Source organism: Sceloporus undulatus, chromosome 4, assembly GCF_019175285.1.
Source record: "Sceloporus undulatus isolate JIND9_A2432 ecotype Alabama chromosome 4, SceUnd_v1.1, whole genome shotgun sequence".
Classification (NCBI taxonomy): domain Eukaryota; kingdom Metazoa; phylum Chordata; class Lepidosauria; order Squamata; family Phrynosomatidae; genus Sceloporus; species Sceloporus undulatus.
This window is the reverse complement of record NC_056525.1, coordinates 91,651,427-91,660,750: the sequence shown is the minus strand read 5'-3', so window position 1 is coordinate 91,660,750 and position 9,324 is coordinate 91,651,427.

The following is a 9,324-nucleotide window of genomic DNA, read 5'->3' as shown; positions in this document are numbered from 1 at the left end:
AAAAGATTCTTAGGTCCCAAAACACACAGCAGATATAATCCTTTGGAAATATTACATTTGTGTCTTGTCCAAAGCTCTGGCTTCACAAACTTTGCTTGTGAGGTTCCAAAGCACACTGCAGAAATAATCCGGTTTGAGACCACTTTAACTGCCCCTTGCCTCAGTGCTAGGGAATCCTGGGGATTGTAGTTTGTTGTGGCACCAGAGCTCTCTGATAGAGGAGGCTAAATGCCTCACAAAACTACAGTTTCCACAATTCCCTAGCATTGAACCAGGGCATTTAAAACTGGGTTATTTCTGCTGTGTGTTTTGGATTTAGGCTCCCTTGTTTTCCCTCAGGGAAGGGGAGCAGGACCAAGAAAGAGGTTTTCCTTCTGAGGTCCTTCACTTCCTCCACAGTAAAGAAATAAAACCAGTTTGACAACAATTTTTGGTCCAAAACACCCTGCAGAAATCATGCAGTTTGAGACCACTTTCACTGCCCTGGCTCAATGCTAGGGAATTCTGGGAACTGTAGTTTTGTGAGGCATTTAGCCTTCTCTGTCAGAGATAATTCTGGTCTCACAATAAATTACAATTCCCAGGATTCCCTTATACTGAGCCAGGGCAGTGAAAGCGGTCTCAAACTGGATTATTTCAGCAGTGTGTTTTGGGCTTTCTATAGGCTCTGTCTATCCTATAGAAGCCTGGGATGTGTAGTTTGGTGAGGCACCAGGGTGCGCTGACAGAGAAGGCTAAATATGACCATAAATCCCAGGATGGCGCCATGGTGATTAAAGTGGTGTCAAACTACTTTAATTCTGCAGTGGGGAAGAGCCAGAATGGGATTCTGATTCTGCACTTTCCTCTTGGATTGGGAAAGCCTCCCAAATTCTCCCTTAACCCAGATTGGCAGACAAAAAATTGCTTTGTTTTCTCCAGAGTCCTCCACACTTCATGACTCATCTGCTCATAGGTTTTTAGTTGTGGGTTTTTTTCGTTTGTTAACCATGTGAATATAATATTGGTTTTCAATGTGATCATGTTTTGCATGTTGGACTATGACTCTGGAGACTAGGATTTGATTCCCATCTTGGCCATGAAACCTACACCTAGGGCAAGTCACACTCTCTCAGCTTCAGGGGGAAGATGGTGGCAAACCTCCTCTGGACAAACCTTGGCAAGAAAACCCTGTGATAGGGTCACCTTACAAAGTTGGATATGACTTGAAAGCACACAACACACACACTTGCTCCTGGCCTTTCAAAGAAGTGAGTTCCCTCCTGGAAAGAAACTTTCAGACATTAAGCATTACGTACTCAAAAGTAACTCATGGATTTCCATGTGGGGCATCAGGGACTTGCAGGACTCCATTAAACTCCCAGGGAGGAGATTTTTTAAGAAAAAGAGATCCCCTTCAGCATGCTGATCCCTCCCTGATTACTTCTCCTTTGGCTACTGTTGGCCATCAGAATATGCCCTTTAAAATAATAATTGTATTTCTTGCAGTTCCCAGAGGAGTTTCCATCATGTGGCACCCTAAAGACTAAGCTTGTATGGACACTGCTCACTGTTTATTCATGTTACTATTGAGAAACATAAATTGATATATTGAATTGGATGGATAGAGTCGCCATAAAGTCGGACAACAACAGCAGGGCTCGCTCAAAGTTGTGGTCCCTGGACTGGTGCCACTCCACAAACCATTGGCTGTTGGGGTGTGGAAAGTTTCCAAAAAAGAAAGAAACAGCTGCAGCCAATGGGCACAAATATTAGTCCCTGACACATTAGGGAAAGAATTGTTGTTCCCCATATTGTTAGCCTGAGAAACATAAAAGGTCCAAAACACACTGCAGAAATAATCCAGTTTGAGACCACTTTAACTGCCCTGACTCAGTGCTTGGGAATCTTGAGAACTGTAGTTTATTGAGGCACCAGAGCTCTCTGAAAGAGAAGGCTAAATGTCTCACAAAACCACAGTTCCCAGAATTCCCTGGCATTGAGCCAGGGCAGTTAAAGCAGTCTCAAAATGACTTATTTCTGCAGTGTGCTTTGGAGCTTACCAGCAAACTTTGTGAGGCCAGGGCTTTGGACAAGATGCAAATGTCATATTTCCAAAGGAAAGAATGCTTTGGAATCGGCCCAATAAAGGTATTGCTGCTTGTGGATTTTGTATTTGGTTGTAAGGCCAATTTCCCATGAATATGTTTCCTCGATATACATGGGAAAATTTATCAATCCATCTTGCATTTTGTTAACTGTCCTGCAGAGGTCTCCAGATGAGCTGTTAATTAAGAAAAAAATCTTCTTGACAACTTTACTTGTCTCTCTTTTGTTCTCTGGTTGATGGCACTTCTGTAAACAATGTTCCTCTGTCTTGAGACAGAAAAGGAATTAAAAGATTGCCATAAATTATTTCCTGTGTTTAGTCAAAAGAATTTTCCATCACTGGTGAATATCATCAAAGTTATAGCCTGTATTGCTCTACTGTTAGAACTGGCATCACTTAAAAGCAAGACAGCTAAATAATTAAAACTATGTGTACAACCATAGTCTATTGTTGTTGTTTTTTAAATGAATTTATTTCTCCTTTTCAGCCAATAGTTATTATTATAAGAAGCTAATTTCTAAATGAATGGTTCTCAAACTTGTTCTTCCAGGTGTTTTGAACTACACCCCAAGAAGCCCCAGCCAACATGGCCAATGATCACAGATCCTGACAGTTGAAATCCAGAGGATGAAAATCACTATTCTAAGACTTAAATCTACCTCTTCGTCCTAAAGAGAATAGATCTCTGGGATCAAGTGATTAATAGTAAATGAATACACATATGTTGTTAACTGCCATCAAGCTTTCAATGTACGGTAACCCTATGAATGAGAGCCCTCCAAGTCACCCTGTCATCAGCAGTGCTGCGCAGGCCTTGCACACTCAAGGCCAAGGCTTTCTTGATTCAGTCTATCCATCAAGAATGCAGTCTTTCTTTTTTCCTAATGCCTTCTACTTTACCAAACATTAATGTATTTTCTAATGGGTCATGTCTACTCAAGAGCCAGGATGGTGTAGTGGTTTGAGCACTGGACTATGACTCTGGAGAACAGGGTGCAAATCCCCAATCAGGTTTGGAAACCCATTGGTTAGCCTTGGGCAAGTCACATTCTCTCAGACTCTGAAGAAGAGAAAGACAAACCCCTTCTGAACAAATCTTACTGTGAAAACCCTATAGTAGGGTAACATTAGGTTTGCCATATGTTGGAAATTTCTTGAAGGCACACAACAACAACTGCAACAACAAAATTCTTATAGTATGTCCACAGAAAGGACATCTAAGTTTAGTCATCTTGGCTTCTAGAGAAAGTTTAGGCTTGGATCAATTTCTCCCCCCCCCCCTTTTTTTTTTTATCAGTCCATGGTGTGTGTAGAACGCTTATCCAGCACCACATTTCAAATGAGTTTATTTTGTTCCTTTCAGCTTTCTTCACTGTCCAGCTTTCACAACCATACATAGAAAATGGAAAGAAGATTTCGTAGACAACCCTAACTTTAGTATTCAATGATATATCTTTATACTTCAGTATCTTATCTAGTAGCTGCCTTTTCAAGTCCTAGCCTTCTTCTGATTTCTCGACTGCAGTCTGTGTTCTGATTAATGTATGGAGCCAAGGTATGGAAAATCTTGAACTGTTTCAATGTCTTCGTGGTCTGCTTTAAAGTTATGTACATCATTCATGGTCATTATTTTTGTTTCTTAATGTTCAACTCTAAACCTGACTTTGCACTTTCTTCCTTGACTTTCTTCAGTAATTGTTCCAAGTCTTTGCTATTTTCTACTCGTAGTATGTTATCAACTGCATATCTTAAATTGTTGGTGTTCTTTCCTCCAATGTTCATGCCCCCTTCCTCCAAATCTAATCCTGCTTTACGTAGGGTATGTTCAGCATACAAGTTAAACAGAAGGGGGGGGGGGGTAGCATGCAGCCTTGCCTGGCCGCCTTGCCAACGGGAAACTATTCTGTTTTTCCACATTCTGTCCTAACACTAGCCTCCAAATGTTGTGGCATATCCATTTCTTTAAGATCCATAGGTTTTCATGATCTACACAACCAAAGGCTTTGCTATAGTTTATAAAGCACAGGCTGTTTATTTCTTAAATTCTTTGGTGCACTCTATTGTCCAATGTATGCTTGCAATGTGATATCTAGTGCCCCTTCCTTTCCTGAATCCAGCTTGGACATCTGGCATTTCTTTACCCCTTGGCTTACAGTCTAGAAGATATGACACACCAAGGAAATGAGATTTGGACGGGGGGGAGGGGGCAAACAAAGGAGCTTATTGCTTTACACTTAAAACAGGCTAGGTCGTTTTAAATGCAGTCCCTGCTTCCTGTTTCATTTTGGGATTTGTAGTTCAATGAGGTTTAGGAGCTCTCTGGCTGAATATTCTAAGTGCCCCTTCCTAAACTACAAAATGCAAAATGCAACAGGTGGCAGGAACCACGTTTAAAGTGACCTAGCCCCGTTTTAAGAGTGTAAAGTGATAAGCTCCAAAGTTACACATGTTTAAGTGAAATAATAGTTATTGTAGTGACTAGCTAGAATGGAAGAAGTTTTGAGAAGAGGAGTTTGGAGTTGCTCTTTCAACAGAACTGAAGGCATGGCCTTGCTTCTCATCTGCATTTTAATGCAATGGTTTCTGCCAGGGTGCTTTAGGAAATGCATTAAGAAATAAATTCTGTTTAACAAATGTTACTAGATAGTGTGTGTGTGTTAATAATTAAGAATTTGAAAAGGTTACTGGACTATAACTCCCATAATCCCAAATGAGCTTGTTGGGGGATTTTGGTTGTTGTGATCCAGCAGTTTATCAAGTTCTAGTTAGGATTTTAGCATTAAACTGAGAAGACAAGTTTCTCCCTTCTCTTTCCAAGTGTATATTGACCTTGAAACCTTGATGCTATCTCATGCCAGTGCTATTTCCAAACAGGTAGTGCCTTGCATTCATTAAGTGTAGTTGCATGTGTGATGTAGCTGGTGTTAAACCATACGTTGATATTTCTTTGCTATATCATGCACTGTCTAGACTCCTCTGAATGGTTTTTTTCAAGATGCAATTACTGGTTTAGTTCTCACTTTAGTTTTTCTAAATTTAGTGGGGGAAAGCCACTATGTTTAATTAGTAGTGTGTAATCAGTGCTTTAATTGTATAATTACATGCTGGATAAAATGTAGAAGCAGGGATTGAAATAAATAGTGTTCAGTTAACTGATACCTGTTTTGGCTGTTAGTATAACTTGTAAAATTATATGATGTTATTTACTATGAGTACTGTATGAAATACTGCAAAATTAGAATATATTAGCTACACAGGGAAATGGATAAACTTTATTGTGAGTTTTAATTATTTTTTGTTCTATAATTCATTATTTTTTACAAATCAATCTCTTTGTAAATTAATATGTGATAGCTTAATCACTGTGTCTCTTTTCCAGGAGTTAAAGATATTGTGTTGTTAAACTAGTCAAAATGCAGCTAGAAAGATAAAATATCAAGTATGCAATAGTGTTTTCTAAGCATGACTACAGTTCATTGGTAGTAAGAGAAACTGGCACATCTTTTCATCTTTGCTGTATAGGAGGACTTGTCCAGCCAGGGCAAATGTCAGGAGGTTGCTGCAGTTCTCTGTTGTTGTTGCTGTTGCTGTTGTTGTTTTCAAAATATCCAAATGAAGTTTCTGCAACACTGGGTGTGGCAACCTCATGGGCAAAACCATGGGGTCGCGACCCTCTCTCTGGATAGCAATGCTCATCAAGATTGGAATGTCAGAGTTCCGCTGGCAAACCACGGAAGGGTGACCCCCTCTTGAGATGACAATGCTTTATCCATAATTAGATAGATAAGCCCATGTTGATTCGGCCGGCTTAGCTGGTCTCCATATCCTGCTTCCTTGCCTCAAGAGCACGCACCAAGCATGCACTGATCACGCACCTGTCATGCCAGTCAGATGATCTAGGAGCAAGGCTATCATCAATGATTGTAAGGAAAACAATGGATGGAAGTAAGCAAGATGACAATAAAAGGCCCAGCCAGAAACCTGGCTGGAGGCAAGCTTGTGCACCCCCATTCCTGTCTCTGCGTCTCCTTGCCGCGACAGCTGGGCTGTTTTTGGCAATTCTCAGCACTAGCTCCAATGTCTTATTCTTACCCTCAAGTGTTTTGGGTTCTTTTCATTTCTGAAACATATAGAAACAAAAGAGTATTCTTCTTTTTTCCTTCCTTTTTTCCTTTAAAAAATTAATATTGTAGTTCATCAGTGAAATGGTCTTTTGCAATATAATGGCATGACTGTAAGGAAAAAAAAAGGTTGAAAACTACCTCGTGTAGAACATTTTCTGTGATGGCCCTTAGACTTTGTAACAATTTGCCGGAAGAGGTCCATCTTATCACTTCCTTGGAAGCCTTCAAAAAGCATCTCTTCCAGCGGGCCTATCCAACTGATCTCCTCTAATTTGATTTGTACATCTGAATATATGATTCGATCCTTACGACTGAGCAACACTGTAACAACTTTCTCCTTTTCCCTTTTATTTTTATTTCTTTGATTGATGTTTTTGAATCATGTATGTATTTTATGATGGTTTTACTGGTGTAATCCCGCTTCGATCCAAAGGGAGAAGTGGGAAATATAAATAAATATTATTATTGTTGTTATTTATTAAAAATAAATAAAAACACATATTTCAGCATACACCAGCTCATTTTTCAAAAACTCTTTTCAAAGACTTTCAAAGACTCTTTGGAAAAATCTTACTACAGATCCAAAAAATTACTACAAACAGCCCCCACCCACCCCCACCAAGAATAGAACAAGTGGACATAGAGTTGAAAAGGACTGGGGAAACCCAGAGAGTTGTGTTATGAGAAATCATGCCTCTTTAATCCATTCTGGAACAGCCATGAAAGATGTTAGGATTAAATATAGTAGGTCCACTGAATGATTAAAGATCTCATACTTGACTGTAATGCTCTGTAATTCTCAGGAGTCCCAGACAATCAGCTATATGGATCTTATGTTCCTTTTCAATAAGATAAATGAATTGTTAATACAAATGTGTGAACATCTTCTGTAAATATCTCCGTACCTCCCTTTGTCCAATACTCAAAATTAGAAAAACAATCCTTCATGTTGCCTTGCCCAACAGCAAATCTTGATTTAATTAAATATGTTAATTTTGCCAGTCTTTGGTCTTTAAACCAAACAGCATTAAAAATACTGTGTCAGGATCCTTCCTCATTTTCTAATTAAATCTAATTAATCTGCTATTCCAGTTGGGAGACAGTTTGGAGGCCAAATACACTATATTATATTATATTATATTATATTATATTATATTATATTATACAAAAATAATTTTAAAAATCTTGCAAAATCTGTCTTTAGGTGAAAGAGTATGCTGATTAAATATATTTTAATAAACACTAAATGAAAAATATGTGATGTAATATTTTTGCGCACTAAATTATGATCCGATCAATGGCTAGAGCACATTTAATCCGTCCACTTCTCTGGAAGTCCACAAGAGACAGATATCTTGTGAAAGAAGTATTCCATATTAAACATTCTAATATTTAATCTGCATTTAGTGGGAGGAAGGATGACTTCCCCTTGGAAGAATGCGGAATTTTACTTGCTTACTTATAAACTCTGGAACAGGATTTTAAAAAATATTTACTGGTTGCTAGAGGAAACCAGGACATTGTCTTGCAATGTCCTACCTCAGAAATAATCAGATCCTCATAGAGAATTTAGTTTATGGGTCTTTGTGTGTGTTTAAATAATATCCCAAGGTACTTCAGTCTCCTTCTGAAATATAATTGCTTGGGAAATCTGTGTTTAAATTAGCTTTGTTTGTTGACCTTGAGAAACCCAAAAGCTCATCTAAAACTACAACAGTTCTTGTTTTCCATATGTCTAAAATGTTAAACTGTGTACATCAAGGGAAGTAATAGTACCACTCTATTCCACTTTGGTCAGGGTTCACCTGGAGTACTGTGTCCAATTTTGTGCTCTACAATTCAAAAAGGATGTTGACAAGCTGGAGTGTGTCCAGAGCAGGGTGACCAAAATGGTGAAGGATCTGGAAACCATGCCCTATATGGGGAGACTTAGGGAGCTGGATATGTTTAGCCTGGAGAAGAGAAGGTTAAGAGCTGGAGAAAACTTGTTTTCTGCTGCTCCAGAGAACAGGACACAGAACAATGGATGCAAGCTGCAGAAAAAGAGATTCCACCTAAACATTGGGAGGAAATTCCTGACAGTAAGAGCTGTTCAACAGTGGAACACACTCCCTCTGAGGGTGGTAGAGTCTTCTTCTTTGGAGGCTTTTAAACAGAGGCTGGATCACCATTTTTGGGGAGTGTTTTGATGGTCTCTTCCTGCACGGCAGGGGGTTGGACTGGATAGTTCTTGTGGTCTCTTCCAACTCTATGATTCTATACTGATTGATATAAACATACTGATGAAAATATTTCCTTTGCGCACTCAAAAGCTTGGCAGAGTTAGAACAAGAGAAAATAAGTTTCAGATCAGAACATTGGGATCCTTGCAGGAAACTGGTGGACAGAAAATGACAAAGGGGGGATATACTGTGCCACATGTATCCTGGAAATCAGATGTACTGTAATTGATTTAATTTTATGTAAACACTAACAGTCTTTGGAAACAGCCATCACAGATGCCTTGGAATCTTGCAAACTGTGTGGATACTATGATACATGGAATGTGATATTAGCTATATGGAAAGTTAAGCAATTATCTCCATTCCAGCTCAAGGCTGAAGATGTGATGCCTGTAGATGCTTTACTTATTCATTTCTGTTTGTTCACTGTGCCAGTCCTATGCTCTAGGGCTCATCTGCAACATTTATATAAAACAAGTTCAGTAAAATATTAATGAAGGGTATTCAACCAGGTCCATAAATCATAAAAGAAGCAAAACATTTCTACAGTAGCTTGGCAGGCTTGGGATACTTCTCTTAGGTCCAAAACACACTGCAGAAATAATCCTTTTTGAGACCACATTAACTGGCCTGGCTCAATTCCAGGGAATTCTGGGAATTGTAGTTTTGTAAGACATTTAGCCTTCTCTGCCAGAGAGCTCTGGTGCCACAATACACTACAATTCCCAGGATTCCTTAGCACTGAGCCAGGGCAGTTAAAGTGATCTTAAATTGAATTATTTATGCAGTGTGTCTTGGACCTCAGTTTATTTCTCCTTTCCCTGCTCTTAATCCTAAAATTGACCCATCTATCCATAGAGGGGAAAGGGGTATATTCAAGAAATATATC